The 18,728-nt window shown below is 55.3% G+C and overlaps 1 protein-coding gene across 2 annotated transcripts in view; it reads right to left on the reverse strand.

Moving 5' to 3' along the window:
• CEP192 (centrosomal protein 192) overlaps nucleotides 1–18,728 on the reverse strand; it is a 2,224,848-nt gene that overhangs the window by 1,411,246 nt on the left and 794,874 nt on the right. The gene's annotated exons all lie outside the window — the stretch shown is intronic.

Consider the following 18,728-nt stretch of genomic DNA (forward strand, 5'->3'; position numbering starts at 1 on the left):
CAGGGTGAGATGGTTTACCGTGTCAAAGGCTGCACTCAGATCCAGGAGGATCACTGCCACTGATCCTCCTGAATCGAGGATCTTTCTCGCCTCTTCCACCACCGCGATCATGGCGGTTTCTGTGCCCTGGCCCGGACGGAAGCCCGTCTGGGAGGAGTGTAAAAGTCCACTGGCTTCCAGTAAAGCTGAGAGTTGTTGATTGACAAATTTTTCGGCCACTTTACTGACTCCGGGCAGCAAAGAAATGGGCCGACAATTACACAGCTCAGAAGGGTCGAGGTGGGGTTTCTTTAGGAGAGCTTTTACGATGGCCTTTTTCCAGCTCGGGGGAACAATGCCTTGAGATAGGGAAGTGTTGATTAGTTTGACCATTGGGGGGATGATGGTGGAGGCAACTAATTTTAGGATACTTGGTGGAGCTGGATCCAGTGGAGAACCGCTTTTGATAGATAGAAAAATTGGAAGAAGAGTGTCCTCCGTAATGGGAGAGAATGAATTTAGGCAGAAATCACTTTGCGGATGCGTGACGGAGAGGGGTTCTGACTGACATTCTGATTTATTGGGGGGGGGAGAAACTTGAGGAGCCTTTTTACTATGCGGAAAGTTTCCCTGGATGAGCTAGAAGAGGCTCTGATTTTTTCCTCGAAAAAGGCAGCTTGTGTGGTTTTGAGGGCCCTTTTGTAGATAGGGATCGAGTGGTTGTATTCTTTCTTTTTTTGAGGGGCAAACTCTTTCCTACATGCTCTTTCAGTTTTTTTGCACTGTTTTTTTAGGAGACTGAGGTCATTGTTGAACCAAGGAGATTTGGGCTTCCCAAATCTGGTTGGTCTACCAAATCATGGTCTACCTGCCCTGACCAACACCTTGCCACCAGATCTAAACTGACTGTTTCTGGCGCTGCTCTGTCCTGCATTTCAGGGAGAGCAGACTATCTTTATAGACAATCAACTGAGGATCGTGCCAGCTATCTGTGAGGGCACCACCATTCAGACTGCCCTGTATTCATCTCATCTCCGAGGACCACAACATCCTTTCTTTCTAACAGCTGAGGGGTGCACTATCCACATCTTGAGATGGTCCATTTCTGCACAGCTTTCCATTCCTTAGCTCACACATACCGCATGAATAGTTGATAGTCCACCCGGAACTGTTTCCGTAGTGTAGGGAGGGAGCACAGAGTTTTCTTACACTTTACTGACACTACGGACCGATGTTATGGCCATTGGAATAGAAGTTTTGATGATCAATAGCCTAAGATCATTTGTGCAAAGGATCAAAGGGAGCACACATCAAAAAGGTGAGAACAAGATCTAGATCCTACTGGGGCATTATGAATAGCCTGGGGGGAACATATCCTGCAAGCCTTTAAAAAAACTAGCCACAACTGGTGATTTAAGTAAAGAAGGTTGGTCTGACAACCGCAAAAATTACAAAATGGCTCATAACCTTTTACTTAGTCCAGAACAAAGCCCTTTCGGGCCCGCAATTAGAGCCTTAGAAAGAGGTGCAGAAAGTGGATCAATTCTGTCAAAATCACACCATGTCACAAAACGTATCCCAAAAACAGGCATAGACAGGCCTGGTGGAGGGACACCTGGCTGCCGGAACAACATCACAGTCTCAAGGAGGAAGGTCCAAAACTGTTGGCACGCAACCTTCCTTCATGAAGGTGAAGGGTGCACAGTTTTGGGTGCAGGACCATTCCCTGTTGCTGTGACAGAAGATACTCTCAAACAGACAGCCTGATCAGAGGACCAAAGGTCATGCTCAACAGCTTGGGATACCAGACTGCCTGATCCGGAGCCATAAGAACTTGGGCGCCGTCGTTTCTGATCTTCTTGAAAACTCTGGGCAGGAGTGGTATAGGCAGAAAAGAGTACTACTCGAGATGAAGCGTCTGAGCGAGATCTACCTTGGAAACTACAGTGTGCAAAACTGTTGACATTGTGCATTGTCAGCAGTGACAAACAGATCTAAACAAGGATCTCTCCACAGCAGAAACAGACCTTGCACTACCTGTAGGTGGAGACAGCATTTGTGATTGACTAGGCATCTTCAGCAGCATTTGTCTGCCTGGTGTTCAGCGAGCCCATTATGTGTGGAACTACCAGGGAAATGCACTGGGGTTCCAGCTATGTACAGAGACACAGAGCCTCTTGTCAAAGGATCCACAACCCCATCTTGCCCTGTTTGTTGCAGTACCACATGGTGGTGGTGTTGTCCCTCAACACATGCACTAGACTTCCCCTTATTGAAGAAAGAAAGGCTTTCAATGCCAAGCAAACTGCATGAAGTTTCAACAGGTTAATGTATAATGCTACCTTCCAGTCTCTCTGGTCCAGGGCAGACCGAACTTGCACGAGCATCTTGAATTTCTCCTTTCTCAGGAAGAGATTGAGGAGACGCAGGTCTTGGATAAGTCCTCAGTTCTCCTTGGGCACCAGAAAGTAGACAGAATAGCAACCATGACCTGCTCTGATATGGACAGCCTCCCTATGGCTCCTTTGGCCAAGAGAGCAAGCACTTATTGACTGAGCAAGGAGAGGTGGTCCTCCATCAGCTGGTCGTGATTGGACTGGGTGGAGGGGTAGTCACAAAGGGGAGGGAGTAGTCCATTTTGACGATCTACAAAATGGTCTAATACAACTGACCGCAAGTGGTGCAGGTATCACATATTCTACCCCCCACTGGATGCCCATGATGGTCGGAGGACAAACTAAAGGGGTAAGGAGGCTGTGGCTTCTTGTGGAGGTGAGGGGGGACTAGCCTAATCTCTAACTTGCTGTCCCATGTGGTCTATGGGACCCAAGTCCTCGGCCACAAAAAGGCTGGGAGGCCTATTGGCATTGGTGGCTGGAAGAATATGGACATGGTGTAAACCTCTTCAATGGCCACGAAAGGGGTAGAATACCGACTAGGGTAACGAGGGGCAATAGAGCAGCCCAAGGATCTGGCCGTAGCTCTGCTGTCCTTTCTGTGCTTTAACACTGAGTTGGTCTTCTCTCCAAAAACACTAATGCCATCAAAGGGCATGTCAATAAGCAAGGCTTACACATCCCTTAGAAAGCCAGTTGTTCTCAGCCAGGCATGGCGCCACAAGGCCACTGCCAAACTCTATATACCCAGTGAGTCGGTTCCGTCAAGTCCAGTTTGCACGGGGAACTTTGCTGAATCTCTCCCATTCGCAATAGGGGACCTCGTCTGACACCATAGGCACAAATTGCGCTATCGAATCCCATCTTGTATGGGAATATTTACCCAAAAGGCAAGCATTGTACACTGATCACAGTGCAAGGCAAGAAGAAAACAGTCTCTTACCAAAGGTACCTGTTAGACGGGGACCCTGAGGGTCGGCCGGATACTGCGGGAGAGATCCCCGAGGGGGACCGTCTCCGGCGATCGTACAGACAAGTTACCTCCCTCCCCACAAACAGGCACCACACCAGGTCGAGTTCAATACTTTATATAGGGTTCGTAAGGCAAGGATATCAGCGATACAGGATATCTCGGACCCGGGGGTCCTCTCACTTCTAGTCTCTTGTAGGGAAAGGGGGTAGCGGGACAGTCTTGGTACCGGATCGGTACAGGTAGTGGTAAGAGGCGAGCTCACAATCCTCGAGCTGGAGTGTCTGTGGATCGGGCCGCGGCAGCGCCAGTAGGCCAAGATGATAGTCTCACAAGGCAGAGGGCCGCGGCAGCGCCAGCAGGCCGAGTCGATGGTTTCACGAGGCAGAGGGCCGCGGCAGCGCCAGCAGGCCAAGACGATGGTTTCACGAGGCAGAGGGCCGCGGCAGCGCCAGCAGGCCAAGACGATGGTTTCACGAGGCAGAGGGCCGCGGCAGCGCCAGCAGGCCAGTACGATGGTTTCACGAGGCAGAGGGCCGCGGCAGCGCCAGCAGGCCAAGACGATGGTTTCACGGGGCAGAGGGCCGCGGCAGCGCCAGCAGGCCAAGACGATGGTTTCACGAGGCAGAGGGCCGCGGCAGCGCCAGCAGGCCAAGACGATGGTTTCACGGGGCAGAGGGCCGCGGCAGCGCCAGCAGGCCAAGACGATGGTTTCACGAGGCAGAGGGCCGCGGCAGCGCCAGCAGGCCAAGACGATGGTTTCACGAGGCAGAGGGCCGCGGCAGCGCCAGCAGGCCAGTCACAGATGAGTTCTTCTCGGGTCTCTCGACTCCAGGATACAACTGGCTTCCTGGTCTGGCCCTGCCCCAGTTATAGGTCTGGTCCCCTTTGATGTCCGGACCCTCGCGCCTGGGGGGCCGGGAGGTCCGGGATGAGGGAGTCCAGACACCCAGCAGGGGGGTGGAGCCAGCGCCCAGGGCGGCCTGGGGTGATCGACACCTGGCGGAGGAGAGCCGTTGACGATTCCTTTCTCCCATTGACTCGCCAAGTGGTCACTCTGCCTCCTGGGGGGAGGTTGGTGCCTCGATGTCGGGCCCGGCCGGGCCCAGGGTGAGGGTCGAGTTGAGGCCACGCGGCCTCGTGCTGTAGTGCCCCAAGATGGCGGCTGGGCCGAGGCCGTGGTGTGGATGGTGACCCGGGCCAGCTGGGTCCGGAGCTGGTGTCTTGTGGGTGAGGGATTGTAGTGTACTTCGGGTGGTCGTCGGGGACTCTGGCTGGGGATGCAGGGGGAGCCAGGGCCCAGGTCCCATTGCGGGGAGGGGGGCAGCCCGACCATGCGGCCTGTCCAACATGCGTCCCCCCCAGCTGAAGGCGGGGAGAGTCAGCCATCTTCCTGGGGACTCTCCTCGCTGAGGCGGAAAAAGCGTGACAGGCCGTCGGCGTTGGCGTGGTCCTGGCCTGGACGATGTTCTACCGTGAAGTCCATCCCCTGCAGGGAGATGGACCAGCGCAACAGCTTCGGGTTCTCCCCCCGCATTTGCATCAGCCATTGCAGGGGTCGGTGGTCTGTTTGCACCCGGAAGTGGGTGCCGAAGAGGTAGGGCCGGAGCTTCTTGAGTGCCCAGACTACGGCGAAGGCCTCCCTCTCAATGGTGCTCCAGCGCTGTTCTCGGGGCAGCAGGCGTCTGCTGATGTAGGCCACTGGTTGGTCGACCCCTTCAGCGTTGAGTTGGGAGAGGACGGCCCCCACACCATGATCGGAGGCGTCCGTCTGCACAATGAATTCCCGGCTGTAGTCGGGAGCCTGGAGCACGGGGGCCGTGCACATGGCGGCCTTCAGTCTCTCGAAGGCCGATTGGCAGTCCGGGGTCCAGTTGACGGTTTTGGGGCCCTTCTTGGAGGTGAGCTCTGTGAGGGGCCCCATGATGCTGCCATAGTCCTTCACGAACCGCCGGTAGTATCCGGTGAGCCCCAGGAAGGCCCGGACCTCCGTTTGGGTCGTAGGGGGTCGCCAGGCCTGGATGGCAGCAATCTTGAGTTGGAGAGGGGCCACCAGCCCGCTTCCCACTTGGTGTCCCAGGTAGGTCACGGACCCTTGGCCAACCTGGCACTTGCTGGCCTTGATGGTGAGCCCGGCTTGCTGGAGGGCGTGTAGAACCTCCCGCAGGTGGCGGAGGTGGTCGGTCCACTGGTGGCTGTACACAGCAATGTCGTCCAGGTAGGCGGCGCTGAAGTCTTCCAGGCCCGCCAGTACCTGGTTTACCAGCCGTTGGAACGTTGCTGGGGCGTTTTTCATGCCGAAGGGCATTACTTTAAAGTGGTAGTGCCCGTCCGGGGTAGAGAAGGCGGAACGTTCTTGGGCCCTAGGGGTGAGGGCGATCTGCCAGTAGCCCGCTGTTAGGTCGAAGATGCTCAGGTAGCGGGCGGCCCCCATCCGGTCAATTAGCTCATCTGCCCGGGGGATGGGATGAGCGTCGGTCCTGGTAACTGCATTCAGCCCCCGATAGTCCACGCAGAACCGGAGCTCAGGGGCAACGCCCGGGGCGGCTGCTTTGGGAACCAGGACGACTGGGCTCGCCCAGGGGCTGTCTGAGGGTTCGATCACTCCCAGGGTCAGCATTTTGGACACCTCGGTCTGGATGCAGTTGCGCACCCGATCGGGTACGCGGTACGCCCGGTGTCGAATAGGAGGGCTGTCCCCGGTGTCCACATCGTGAAGGCACCAGGGGGTGACTCCGGGGGTGAGGGAGAACAGGGAGGCGAACCGCCTCAGGAGCGTTTGGCAGTCTTGGCGTTGCTCCGGGGACAGGGCCTCGGAGAGCTGGACCCCTTCCACTGAGCCATCCCGTTCGAGGACCCTCAGTAAGTCCGGAAGGGGTTCGGAGTCTTCTTCTGTCCCATTATCGGTAGCCATCAGGAGGCTGAGTTCGGATCGCACAAAATGGGGTTTGAGCCTGTTGGCATGGAGGACCCGTAGGGGGTTCCGGGCAGTCTCCATGTCGATTAGATAGGTGACGGGCCCTTTGCGTTCGATCACCTTGAAGGGCCCGGACCATCTGTCTTGGAGTGCACAGGGTTCAACCGGGGACATCACCCAGACCTGTTGTCCTGGTTCGAACTCAATGGAGGACGTGTGCTGATCGTACCACCTCTTCATGTCCTCCTGACTGGCCTCGAGATTGGCTTTGGCGGTGTCTCGGAACCGCCGGGTCTGGTTGCGGAGAGCCAGGAGGTACCTGTAGATGTCCGGGGGAGTTTTCTGGGGGGGCTGCTCCCAACCTTCCTTGACTAGGCTGAGGGGGCCCCGGACGGGGTGCCCGTACAGGAGTTCAAATGGGCTGAAACCGAGGGATTTCTGCGGGACCTCCCGATAGGCAAACAGGAGGCATGGAAGTAGCACGTCCCACTGGCGTCGAAGGGGTTCTTCTAGGCCCATAATCATTCCTTTGAGGGTGCGGTTGAACCTCTCAACCAGTCCGTTTCCTTGCGGGTGATAGGGGGTCGTGAATTTGTAGGTGACCCCGCATTGTTGCCAGAGAGACTTCATATATTTGGAGATAAAGTTCGTGCCCCTGTCACTGACGACCTCCCGGGGGAACCCCACCCGGGAGAAGATCCCCATCAGAGCTCGGCCCACCACGGGGGCCGTCACAGTCCGAAGAGGGATGGCCTCGGGGTAGCGGGTGGCGTGGTCTACTAGGACCAGGATGAACCGGTGTCCTTGGGCTGTTCGAGGGTCGAGGGGCCCCACAATGTCTATTCCCACTCGTTCAAACGGGGTGGTGACGACCGGAAAGGGTTGTAAAGGTGCTTTGATTTTTCGGCCACTTTTTCCGCTGGCCTGGCAGGTGGGGCAGGCCTTGCAGTGGTTGGTGACATCCTTTCGCATTTGGGGCCAGAAAAAATGGGTCACCAGGCGGTCGTAGGTTTTATCCTGTCCCAGGTGTCCGGCAAGGGGGACATCGTGGGCTAAGTTCAGGAGGAAGTCTCGGAAGCGAAGGGGCACCACCAGCACCCGACTGGCTCCTAGTTCTGCAATTTTCTGCTCGCTGTAGAGCAGGTCTTGGTCCCAGTAGATCCAGTGGGCCCCCGAGGTATCCCCTGTGCCCTGGGCCAGGGCTTGCTGCCGGAGTCCTTCGAGAGAGGGACATGTTTTCTGTTCGGCCCGGAATTGTTCCTGAGTGGGGCCTCCCTCCTGACGCCATTGTGCCAGGTCAGGGACGTCCCGAAGCTGGTCGGATCCTTCTTCTGTTTGGGTCGAGGGACTGGCTTCTGGGGCGGCCTCCTCTGGGATGAGCGTGGGAGGAGGTTCCGGCCACTCGGGCTCTTCTAGACTGGGGACCGCGCGGGCGGTCATGGACCGGGTCGTGACGCAGACCCATTCGGGGAGGCCGAGCATCCCCAGGTGTTCCCTCCGTTCGACAGCTGCCCAGGGAGAGCTTTCGAGGTCGTTTCCTAGGAGGCAATCCACGGGGGCATCATCGCGGACAGTCACTCTTAACATCCCCGTTACTCCTCCCCACTCGAAGGGGACGCAAGCCATGTGGCACAGGCTTTCGGAATTGTCTGCTGAGCGGACAGGGCAGAGAATGTTCGGCAGGATTTGGTCTGGAGTGACGAGATGGCGTCGGACCGCCGTTACACTGGCCCCGGTGTCGCGGAGGGCTCCCGCCCGGCGGCCATTAATGTTGACCCATTGACTGTACTTCTGCGTGTTGGCGGGAAGGGGGGCCCGCGGAATCATCTCTCTCTCCCCTAAGCAGGCCAGTGCCATGGCGGCGGGAGCCCATTCAGAGGGGTCGGTCTCGTACTCTTCTTGGTCTTCCGGGACTAGTTCTTCCCCTAGGGCGGCCGCTGCGACCTGGCGGGGGGTAGTGTTCGGATTCTTTGGGCAGTTGGGATCACTGGCGTAGTGGCCGGGTCGCAGGCATCTGTGGCACATAACGTGGGCCCGAAAACCGGCCCGGATGGCAGGGCTTCCTCGGCCGACCGGGGTCGAGGGGCTCCTGGGGGGTGACGAGGGGCCGGGGTCTCTCCCCCGACTCTGGCCTCCTCCTCCTCCTCGGGGGCGATGGGGCCCTGGGTACGGTCTGGATGATTCGCTGGGTCCGTTCCGGCCAACTCGGGTGCTTTCCCACCGGTCGGCTTCGGCGGCGAGTTGTCGAGGTTCGGTTAGCTTACTGTCCAAGAGGTGTTGGCGGAGCTCCACGAAGCAGTTGTTCGACAGGTGCTCCCATACGATAAGGTCAAAGAGTTGTTCGTAGGTGGTCACTTTGTTGCCCTTGATCCACCCCTCGAAGGCTCGGCTAAAGAAGTTCACGTACTCCACCCAGGTTGTACCCGGAATCCGTTTGCAGTCGCGGAACCGTTGGCGGTACATCTCAGGTGTGAGCCCGTATCGAGTGAGGAGGGCGGCCTTCATGTGGTCGTAGGATGTCATCAGCTGGTCCGGGAGTTGCAGCAGGGCGTCCTGCCCTTCGTTGACAAACCTCCCCCATAATCCGGCTCCCCAGTCGCTTCGGGGAATCCGGTGGGAGGTCATTGCCACCTCATAGGCTTTAAACCACTGCTGTATATCATCGTTCTTGTGGTATTCCCGGATGACATCTTTGGGGATGTGAACCTTGGGCTCGGTAGAGGCAGGCAGGGTCGGTCGTTCGGGGAGCCCGAGGTCTTTATTCTGTTTCTGGATCTCCAATTCTTTGAGATTGCGCTCATGTTCGTACGCTAGTTTCTTTTCCTCTAGCTCTCTCTGTTTTTGCTTCTCTTCTCGCTCCTCTCGGAGCCGTAAGTGTTCCAGAGTTATTTTTTGTTCCGCCAGCTTGAGTTCCCCATCCAAGCGAAGTCGGGCTAGTTCTAACTCGTGGAGTCTGCTTTTTTCTCTTTCTCGGATCTCTTCCAGGGAGAGACCCGCTCTTCTTTCTTCAGTTGGTGCGGGGCTCGTCTCGGTTGTTTGTGTTCGGGGTACGGCCGTACCCGTTTCCGCCCAAGCTTCTAGGGCTCGTTTGAAGTCTTCCTTTGTGCTCAGACCTGTGGTTGGGAGACCAAGTTCTATGCAATATTGCTTCAGTTCTCGGTGGTTGTAGTCTTCCAATTTTTCCATCTGGAATTTCTCCGTTGTTCCGCTCTCTGTTGTCATGGTGGTCGTGTGCCGTGGGTCGAGTGACTTTCTGTACGATTATGCGTAGGTTCGGATCCCGTCGCTGGCCACCAATGTTAGACGGGGACCCTGAGGGTCGGCCGGATACTGCGGGAGAGATCCCCGAGGGGGACCGTCTCCGGCGATCGTACAGACAAGTTACCTCCCTCCCCACAAACAGGCACCACACCAGGTCGAGTTCAATACTTTATATAGGGTTCGTAAGGCAAGGATATCAGCGATACAGGATATCTCGGACCCGGGGGTCCTCTCACTTCTAGTCTCTTGTAGGGAAAGGGGGTAGCGGGACAGTCTTGGTACCGGATCGGTACAGGTAGTGGTAAGAGGCGAGCTCACAATCCTCGAGCTGGAGTGTCTGTGGATCGGGCCGCGGCAGCGCCAGTAGGCCAAGATGATAGTCTCACAAGGCAGAGGGCCGCGGCAGCGCCAGCAGGCCGAGTCGATGGTTTCACGAGGCAGAGGGCCGCGGCAGCGCCAGCAGGCCAAGACGATGGTTTCACGAGGCAGAGGGCCGCGGCAGCGCCAGCAGGCCAAGACGATGGTTTCACGAGGCAGAGGGCCGCGGCAGCGCCAGCAGGCCAGTACGATGGTTTCACGAGGCAGAGGGCCGCGGCAGCGCCAGCAGGCCAAGACGATGGTTTCACGGGGCAGAGGGCCGCGGCAGCGCCAGCAGGCCAAGACGATGGTTTCACGAGGCAGAGGGCCGCGGCAGCGCCAGCAGGCCAAGACGATGGTTTCACGGGGCAGAGGGCCGCGGCAGCGCCAGCAGGCCAAGACGATGGTTTCACGAGGCAGAGGGCCGCGGCAGCGCCAGCAGGCCAAGACGATGGTTTCACGAGGCAGAGGGCCGCGGCAGCGCCAGCAGGCCAGTCACAGATGAGTTCTTCTCGGGTCTCTCGACTCCAGGATACAACTGGCTTCCTGGTCTGGCCCTGCCCCAGTTATAGGTCTGGTCCCCTTTGATGTCCGGACCCTCGCGCCTGGGGGGCCGGGAGGTCCGGGATGAGGGAGTCCAGACACCCAGCAGGGGGGTGGAGCCAGCGCCCAGGGCGGCCTGGGGTGATCGACACCTGGCGGAGGAGAGCCGTTGACGATTCCTTTCTCCCATTGACTCGCCAAGTGGTCACTCTGCCTCCTGGGGGGAGGTTGGTGCCTCGATGTCGGGCCCGGCCGGGCCCAGGGTGAGGGTCGAGTTGAGGCCACGCGGCCTCGTGCTGTAGTGCCCCAAGATGGCGGCTGGGCCGAGGCCGTGGTGTGGATGGTGACCCGGGCCAGCTGGGTCCGGAGCTGGTGTCTTGTGGGTGAGGGATTGTAGTGTACTTCGGGTGGTCGTCGGGGACTCTGGCTGGGGATGCAGGGGGAGCCAGGGCCCAGGTCCCATTGCGGGGAGGGGGGCAGCCCGACCATGCGGCCTGTCCAACAGTACCCAAGTAACTTGGATTCCCTATCTAGTGAAGTGGTGGGAAACGCACACAAGTTGAGTCCGGATATGGAGGCTTGGCCCACCAACCTCTCCAGAGTGGGGTGCTGGGTAAGGAAACAGGGGTCTCCAGGAGCGGGGCAAAGGAGGCAAACTATTGCCCAATGCACAGGAGCCAATGTGCAGGTCTTGAACCTGGACTAGGTCCAGAGTAGGACAACAGCAGGGGCTCCATTACATGGGAGGTAATGGTTTAGAGGGGGCGACTCCCAGTTGAAGCACCTCCATCAAGATGTTAGTTTTGAATTCCACTGTGGTCAGCTGAAGGTCCACACCACCTTAGAGAAAGGCTCCCTTCTCCGTAGCCACAGTAGGAGGTGGGACCATGGCAGTGTCAAGTTGAGGTGTCTAACCCACTGGCCTCTGCCAGCTCCTCATACCAGTTGTCCTCATTTTCAAAGGGAAAGATGGTATCCATAAGGGTCCTCAGACCTCTCCCATTCAACTCCCTCACCAGGCTTGTCAAATGTAAAAGGCACGGATCCAATCCAAATACCATGGTCTAGGTCAGTAGCAGCATTGTTCAGCATCAGAACCGGCATCAGATGACACCCGTTTAGCTCCATGTCAGAGTTGGGAAGGACGATGGGGATGGTGCCGCTGAAGTGTGTTGGAATGGATCAGGCAAAGAGGAAGATCTTGCTTGGTCTCACCAGCAGTTCCACTCTGAATCTAGCATGAAATCCTTGGGGCCTGACTGGCGCCGTCCAAACACCACCGGTAGGGATCTAGTAGTGTTCCCTTGCGAGACCATGGGGCCCTAAGATGCTCCAGAGGTACCAGGCTGCCCAAATATGAGGTGCAGGGCCTCATAAAATTCCTTAAGCTGGGCGGGTCGCTCCAGGAAAGTCAGGTCGGTGACTAGCAGACCCAGACTCCACCTCCACCGAAGCACAAGACTGGAGTGCCGACACTCCTGTAGCTCGTCAGGAGCCTTTGAAGGGCATGGCGCAGTTGAAGACCGCTTTGACTTATTTGATTTCCTGTGCGACTTATCGAATCACTTTGAATGCAACAATCACAGGGTGCAGCTCAGTTAACAGTCCCAGGAACTCCTGAGTGGGGAGGAGCTTGAGGGATCACTGCCTCGGTGCTTTCAGTAGCATGGCACAGAAGTCCTTGCAGATCTTTGAGTTATGGTCCCACTCCAAGCACCCTAAGCACACCAAGTAAGGGCCTGTCACAGACATCTGCCTGTGGAAGTCACCACAAGCTTTGAAAATAGCTAGTTTCTTAGGGGACATGGGGCACCCACCAGGAGGGAAAATCAATCAAAAGAGTATCATCAAAAAGTCTAGAAAAAGTAAGTCGAAAAACGACGGGGTCGCTCTGACTGGATCAGGTCTATCTGGCATAGAAAGGAAAGAACCCCCAGGATTGTACCTATATAGGTACGGTGGAAGACACTGAGCCGAACAACATCACCTACCGGCATGCAGGGGTACTTCTTAAAAAGGTCCATATCTAGTCTTGATACCTGGGGATTTCTCAAAGGTAAGGAATCTGCGGCTAGAAGCCTTTATCACATAACATTTAACGCAGTCGACTGCGGCTATCTTTTCGGACCATGGAGAAGGTGGGCACAGGCCACAATTTTCTTATCCTCAACAGTGCATGTACAACAAACCCACTGAGTCAGTCACCTGGGGGGGGCCGTCCCTCCTCGTACTTCACAATGCAGAGAAGCATTCGGCAGGGGTGTCTCCTATCCCAGTTGCACCAGTTACTTAACTTTGGTAACAATATATCTATAAGAGACATTAGTTAGTGATGGATTCCTTACCTTAGAATTACCTCCAGGTGTTAGACTGGATCCGGAAAGTTTTCAGCAGCAGTACCCCTGCGTGTCGGAAAGTGGCGTCGTGCGGCTCCACGTCAGTCGTAGGCGTCGTGATCACCGGGATGATGTCGCGGCAGCTACTTAGACGCCGCCCTCGCGCGCGGACGGCAGTTCTGTATAGGACTTTACGTGCCAGGAACGCAGAGCCATGCAAGATACTGACCACTGGTGCATTGAAACTAGTGCCCTGAAAGGAATGAACTTAATCCTAGAAACAGATCGCAGAACGGGGAGGATGGGTGGGGCAGTAAGGAATCTATCACTAACTAATGTCTCTTCTAGATACATCGTTACCGAAGGTAAGTAACGTGTGCATCTTAAAGAGACACGTTAGTGATATATTCCTTACCTTAGCATAGCTATCCCAGCAATACCAACCCCGGGGGTGGGTCTGCGAACCAAGATCACACCAGAAAGTCACGGAGAACAAAACGGCCAAAGAAGCCGTCTCTCCGGACTTGGCTGTCAAGACAATAATGCTTAGTAAAAGTGTGCAGCGAGGCCCACGTGGCTGCCTGACAGATGTCTTGCAGGGGGACACCATGTCCCAATGCAGTAGTAGCTGCTGTCGCCCTGGTAGAATGGGCGCGCAGTCCCACCGTAGGCTCCTTTTTAGCCAGAGAATAACAGGCTTTTATACACAAGACGACCGACCAGGAGATATTGTGTACAGCCCGGCCTTTCTTGGCGCCTACGTTGCCAACAAAGAGCTGGTCATCCACCCGGAATTGTAATGTGCGATTCAGATAAAATGAGTGCACGTTTTGGGTCCAGACGGTGGAGCCTCTCTTCCTCTTTGGAAGGCATGGAGGCGGAAAGAAATTGGGCAAGGTGATGGTTTGCTCGATATGGAAGGCAGTAACAACCTTTGGCAAAAAGGAAGGACGAGTGCAGAGCACAACTTTGTCTGGATGAACAGACAGAAAATGAGGTTTACAGTAAAGAGCCTGGAGCTCACTCACGCACCTAGCGGAGGTGATGGCAACCAGGAAAGCAGTCTTTAAGGTTAATAAACGATAGACAGTTGTGAAGCCGCTCAAAGGGTGCACACATCAAATAGGTAAGAACCAGATTCAAGTCCCACTGCACCATCACAAAAGGAATAGGAGGAAAAAGCTAAATAATGCCTTTGAGAAATCTATTTACAAGAGGGGACTTGAAAAGAGAGGGCTGATCAGGGTGCCTTAGAAAGGCTGAAATTGCAGAAAGGTAGCCCTTAATAGTGCCCAGAGCAGAGCCCTGCCTGGCCAAAGAAAGAAAGAATAAAAGGACTTCTGAAAGAGTGGCAGAAAGGGGATCCACAGCCCTTGCTGTGCACCATGCCATACATTTGTTCCACCTGCAGGAAAAATTTAGTGGTGGGAGACGACTGCCTGGGGCGAGCCCGCTTCAACAACCAGTCGTCGAGATTGGGGAAGACTGAAACACCTGATCTGCGCAGAAGAGCTGCGACCACCGCCATCACTTTTGCGAACACCCAAGGGGCGCTGGTAAGGCCAAAAGGGAGCACGGTGAACTGAATGTGCTCATGGCCTACCGTGAACTGCAGGTAACGCCGGAGGGCCGGGGATACGAAAGTAAGCGTCCTTTAAGTCTAACACTACCATCCAGTCTTGCTGGTCCAGGGCAGACAAGACCTGAGCAAGTGTGAACATCTTGAACTTCTCCTTCCGGAGGAAGCGATTGATGTTCTGAAGGTCCAAGATTGGACTTAGGCCCTTGTCCTTCTTTGGCACCAGTTAATAGTGGATATAACCACCACAACCTACTTCTGGCATCGGAACGCGCTCGATGGCCCCGTTGGCCATGAGGGCCAAAACTTCCTGCTGGAGAAGTGCCATGGCTGGAGAAGTAGTCTCGAAGGGGAGGGAGTAGCCTCTTCGGACTATCTGTAACACCCACCTGTCCGATATTATGGCACGCCAGTGGGGGAGGTGATGGCGAAGCCTGCCACCCACTGGCGCCTGATGGGCCTGAAAGGTCGGACTAGGAAGGTTTGGAGGCAGTGGTGGCTGGGGTGGACTGACCCAGCCGATGACCCCCTGAAACGCCGCACGGTTCCCATGTACGCACATGGACTGTTGCGTCGGTCCTTGGCTCTGTTGCGAACATGGTGGGTTGTCCCTTCCGCGAGCAAGAAAGGAGCGAAAAGCAGACAGCTGAGGAGGCCGCGTGGCCGAAAGGCACAAGGACTTGGCCGATACCCGTGAGTCCTTAAATTGCTCCAAAGCACTGTCTGCCTTGTTGCCAAACAGGTGAATTCCATCAAAGGGCATGTCTATCAAGGTGTTCTGGACATCCCCCGAAAAGCCAGTTGTCCTCAGCCAGGCGTGGCGGCGGAGCGCCACTGTCGTGGAAATCGCCCTGCCCAGCGAGTCGGCAGTGTCAAGGCCACAATGGATCATGAACTTGGCTGCATCTCTCCCCTCAACAATAGCCTTAGAGAGTACTGTCCGGGCCTCCTCGGGACACTGGTGCAGCACCTGCGCTACTGTATCCCACAGAGAGTGGGAATAACGGCCCAAGAGGCATGCGGTGTTCACAGACCGCAGCCGTGGACTGGCAGAAGAAAAAACCCTCTTCCCAAACTGCTCCAGTCTCTTGGATTCCATGCCCGGGCAGGCGGAAGAAAACACCCTTGGGAATGCGGAGGCTTGGACAACCAAGCTCTCAGGGGTGGGGTGTTGGGAGAGGAAAATGGAGTCGACCGGGGTCGGGCGATGCTTTGGGCCATGTTCCTGTCCACAGGAGCCCCTGTGTTAGGCTTGGACCAGGTGCCCAACTGAACGTCAGAAAGTGCGTTATTAAAGGGCAGCAGCGGCTTTGCATAGGCAACTGCTGGCTGAAGCACTTCTGTCAGTAGGTTAGTCCTAACGGCCACAGCCGGTAGCTCGAGTTGAAGTGCCTCGGCTGCCCTACGCAACACCACAGAAAAACTAGAACCCTCCTCCGTAGCCACGGTAGGAGGAGACAGCATGCCAAGGTCTGGAGAGGTTTCTAGACCACTGGCGTTCCCCCCCCCCCCCCCAACTCCACTGCCCAGTCCGGGTCATACTCTCATTGAGCTGCGAGAGGGTCCTTAGACCCATCCCAGACCTCCCCTACCTCCTCATGCTGTTCCACAGGCCTAAAAGGAGGAGGATGGATATAGGGAAAGAAACTTGCAAACGGTCGACACCCTTCCTGCACCGTGTTAACTTCGGGGCTGAAACTGGGGCTGACAGGCGGAGTACATGTCGGTGGAGGTGTCACTAGGTCAATCGGGATCTGCGGCGCCGAGGCCGGAGCCAACGGCAAAGCCGGGGCCTGAGTTACCGGCGTCAAAGGACAAGAACTCCCAGTCGGGCCCACGTGGCCCGACGGCCCAAAGCGGCGAGCCATAGCGGACAGGAATGCCGGTACCTGGGCCGGAGTCGCAGACAAACTCAGGAAGGGCGGGTAGGCCGACGGCGACTGCATAGGCTCTGCCAGAGCCGCGGGGGTAGCACCACCCGCACCCTCAGCAGCGTCGCGTGATCGGCAAGGGGAAGTCGGTGAATGATGATGTTTCTTTGACTTCTTTTGGGGATTCACCTTACCTGACCTCGAGTGCGAAGACGTCGATTCCGATGATTTTCAATGGTGGTGGCTCCGCAACCAGTCCCTCGACCTCTCTCAGGACAAGGACCTTGAATGACACGGAGCCGTCTGCCTGGCTTCAAGCAACTTTTGTGACCGCTCCCTCAAAGTCTTCCGCGCATGGCCCGGCAGTCGGGGCACGACTTCGGGTCGTGGTCGCGCCCAAGGCAGAAGAGAAACACGCGGTGCGGGTCTGTCACCGACATCATTCGATGACAGTCCCCGGAAGACAATCCCGGGCTTACCTATCTGCACCAGGAATTGATCGACTCGAAAAAGGTTGAGAGAATAAATCCCAAAATACTCAGTCAAAAAATGACTGGGGGTCTGTACGCCCTGCAAAATACGCCCTACCCAGTTTTGCCACAATACTTTCTAACAATTGATTCTGAGGTCCGCTCCCGGTTATGGAATGGCGGCAGTCCCCGGATCGCGCTGGACAAACTTCTAAGTAGTTGGTATGATGGCGGAATTGCACTTCCCGCAATTAAAATATATTACTGGGCCTCTCAATTAGTGGTCCTCAATAGTTGGGCCCATTGCCAGCGTATAGAATGGACTGTTTCAATATGAATTGAAACAAGCTTTATTTTATTTTATTTTGTTTCAATATGGCAGCGGGTAACTATATGAGGGCACTATATGGCGGGCCAAAATATGTGCCATTGTTTTCACCCACCTCTACCACAGTCTCAATCTGGCATGCAGCCACAGCCGTGATGGGTTGAGTTGGGTTGGAAGGGTAAAATCTCGCGAGTTACTCCGCTATTGGAATCCTGTCACCTAGGGATGTTGTCACATCAGCCCGGTTTCAACAAATGGGACTTGATTGGTCTCTCTGCAGTCGGGGACATGTGGTTGAGGGGTACGGTGGGTTCATTCGCTGAACTGCAGGCCAAATACCAGTTACATGAGGGGGAAACATTCCGATACCTACAAGCACGTAGCACACTCACCAAGGCCATCCCAAAAGGCTCTGATCTCGTTTCATCACCTTTAGAAGATAGGCTCCTGGATGAGAGCCTATCTCCTTAACTTACTGTAAGTTACTCCACAACCTACCGGAACTACTTGATAAAATCCGCATGAAATGGGTGGCTGACTTAGGGGACATGCCAGATGAGGATTGGAGGGAGGCTCTGGTATCCCCAGGGAGGTGGCCATCAGGTCCCGATTTAAATTCATCCAACTAAAACTATTACATAGAGCATAGTATACTTCCACAGCTCTGGTTAAGATGGGATTCACAGCCTCCCCACTTTGCCCTCGTGACTGTGGTGCCGTGGGTACTTTTCTACATCAGTGGTGGGACTGTCCGATTCTCCAACACTATTGGAACAAGATCATACCCATTATGTCCCGAATATGCCAGATATCACTAGAACCTTCTCCTAGGCTCTGTTTCTTAAACATTTGGGATGCTACAGATTTGAATCGCACTGAACAACTGTGGGTATCTCTGGGCTGTATTGTAGCAAAGAGGAATATTGCCAGAACATGGAAGGGTGGAGTCATGCCCCGCCGTACAGAGTGGGCTGCAGATATGGACTGGTGCATGTAAGCTGAGAGGGTGGTATACGAAGGTAGAGACTGCCCGGGCAAATTAACTAGAATATGGGGTCGATGGAATGAATATATAGGACTCTTATGTACCCCCTTTGCAGACGTTGTTATATATACTGTGGATAGTGAATCCCCTTAGAGACCTAATATTATGATATGTCTGTATGTCATTGCTACCATCTTTTATAATTTCATTGATCATATATGTGCACCACTTATTTTGAATGATGTGTCCTTTCTGACAATTGCTTTTTCTTTATGTTGTTTTTTTGTTGTGTTATTTTCCGTTTTACAATAAAGATTTAAATATAAAAAAAATGACTGGGGGTACCGCTCTCTCTGGATCTGCGCTTGCTGGTGCAGAAAAATCAAGAACTGACAGCGCGCGAGGGCGGCTTCTAAGTAGCTGCCGCGACATCATTCCGGTGATCATGACGCCTACGACAGACAAAGTCGAATGTCGCCACCTTCCGATGCGCAGGGGTGATGCGGACGAAAACTTTCTAGATCCAGTCGGATGCCTGGGGATAATTCGAAGGTAAGGAATCTATCACTAACGTGTCTCTTTCAGATATTGTTTTTACTGGCACCAGAGACTCTGACAATCACAATGAGCTCTAACGCCAACATTCTGTGCATAAACACGGCAGTGGGGGAGGTCAAAGACTTCTATTATGAGGCTGACACTCTTCTGACTCTTATCCCTCGGAATCGGCAGCCTC

This window comes from Lissotriton helveticus, chromosome 4_1, assembly GCF_964261635.1.
Source record: "Lissotriton helveticus chromosome 4_1, aLisHel1.1, whole genome shotgun sequence".
In the NCBI taxonomy this organism is placed as follows: Eukaryota; Metazoa; Chordata; class Amphibia; order Caudata; family Salamandridae; genus Lissotriton; species Lissotriton helveticus.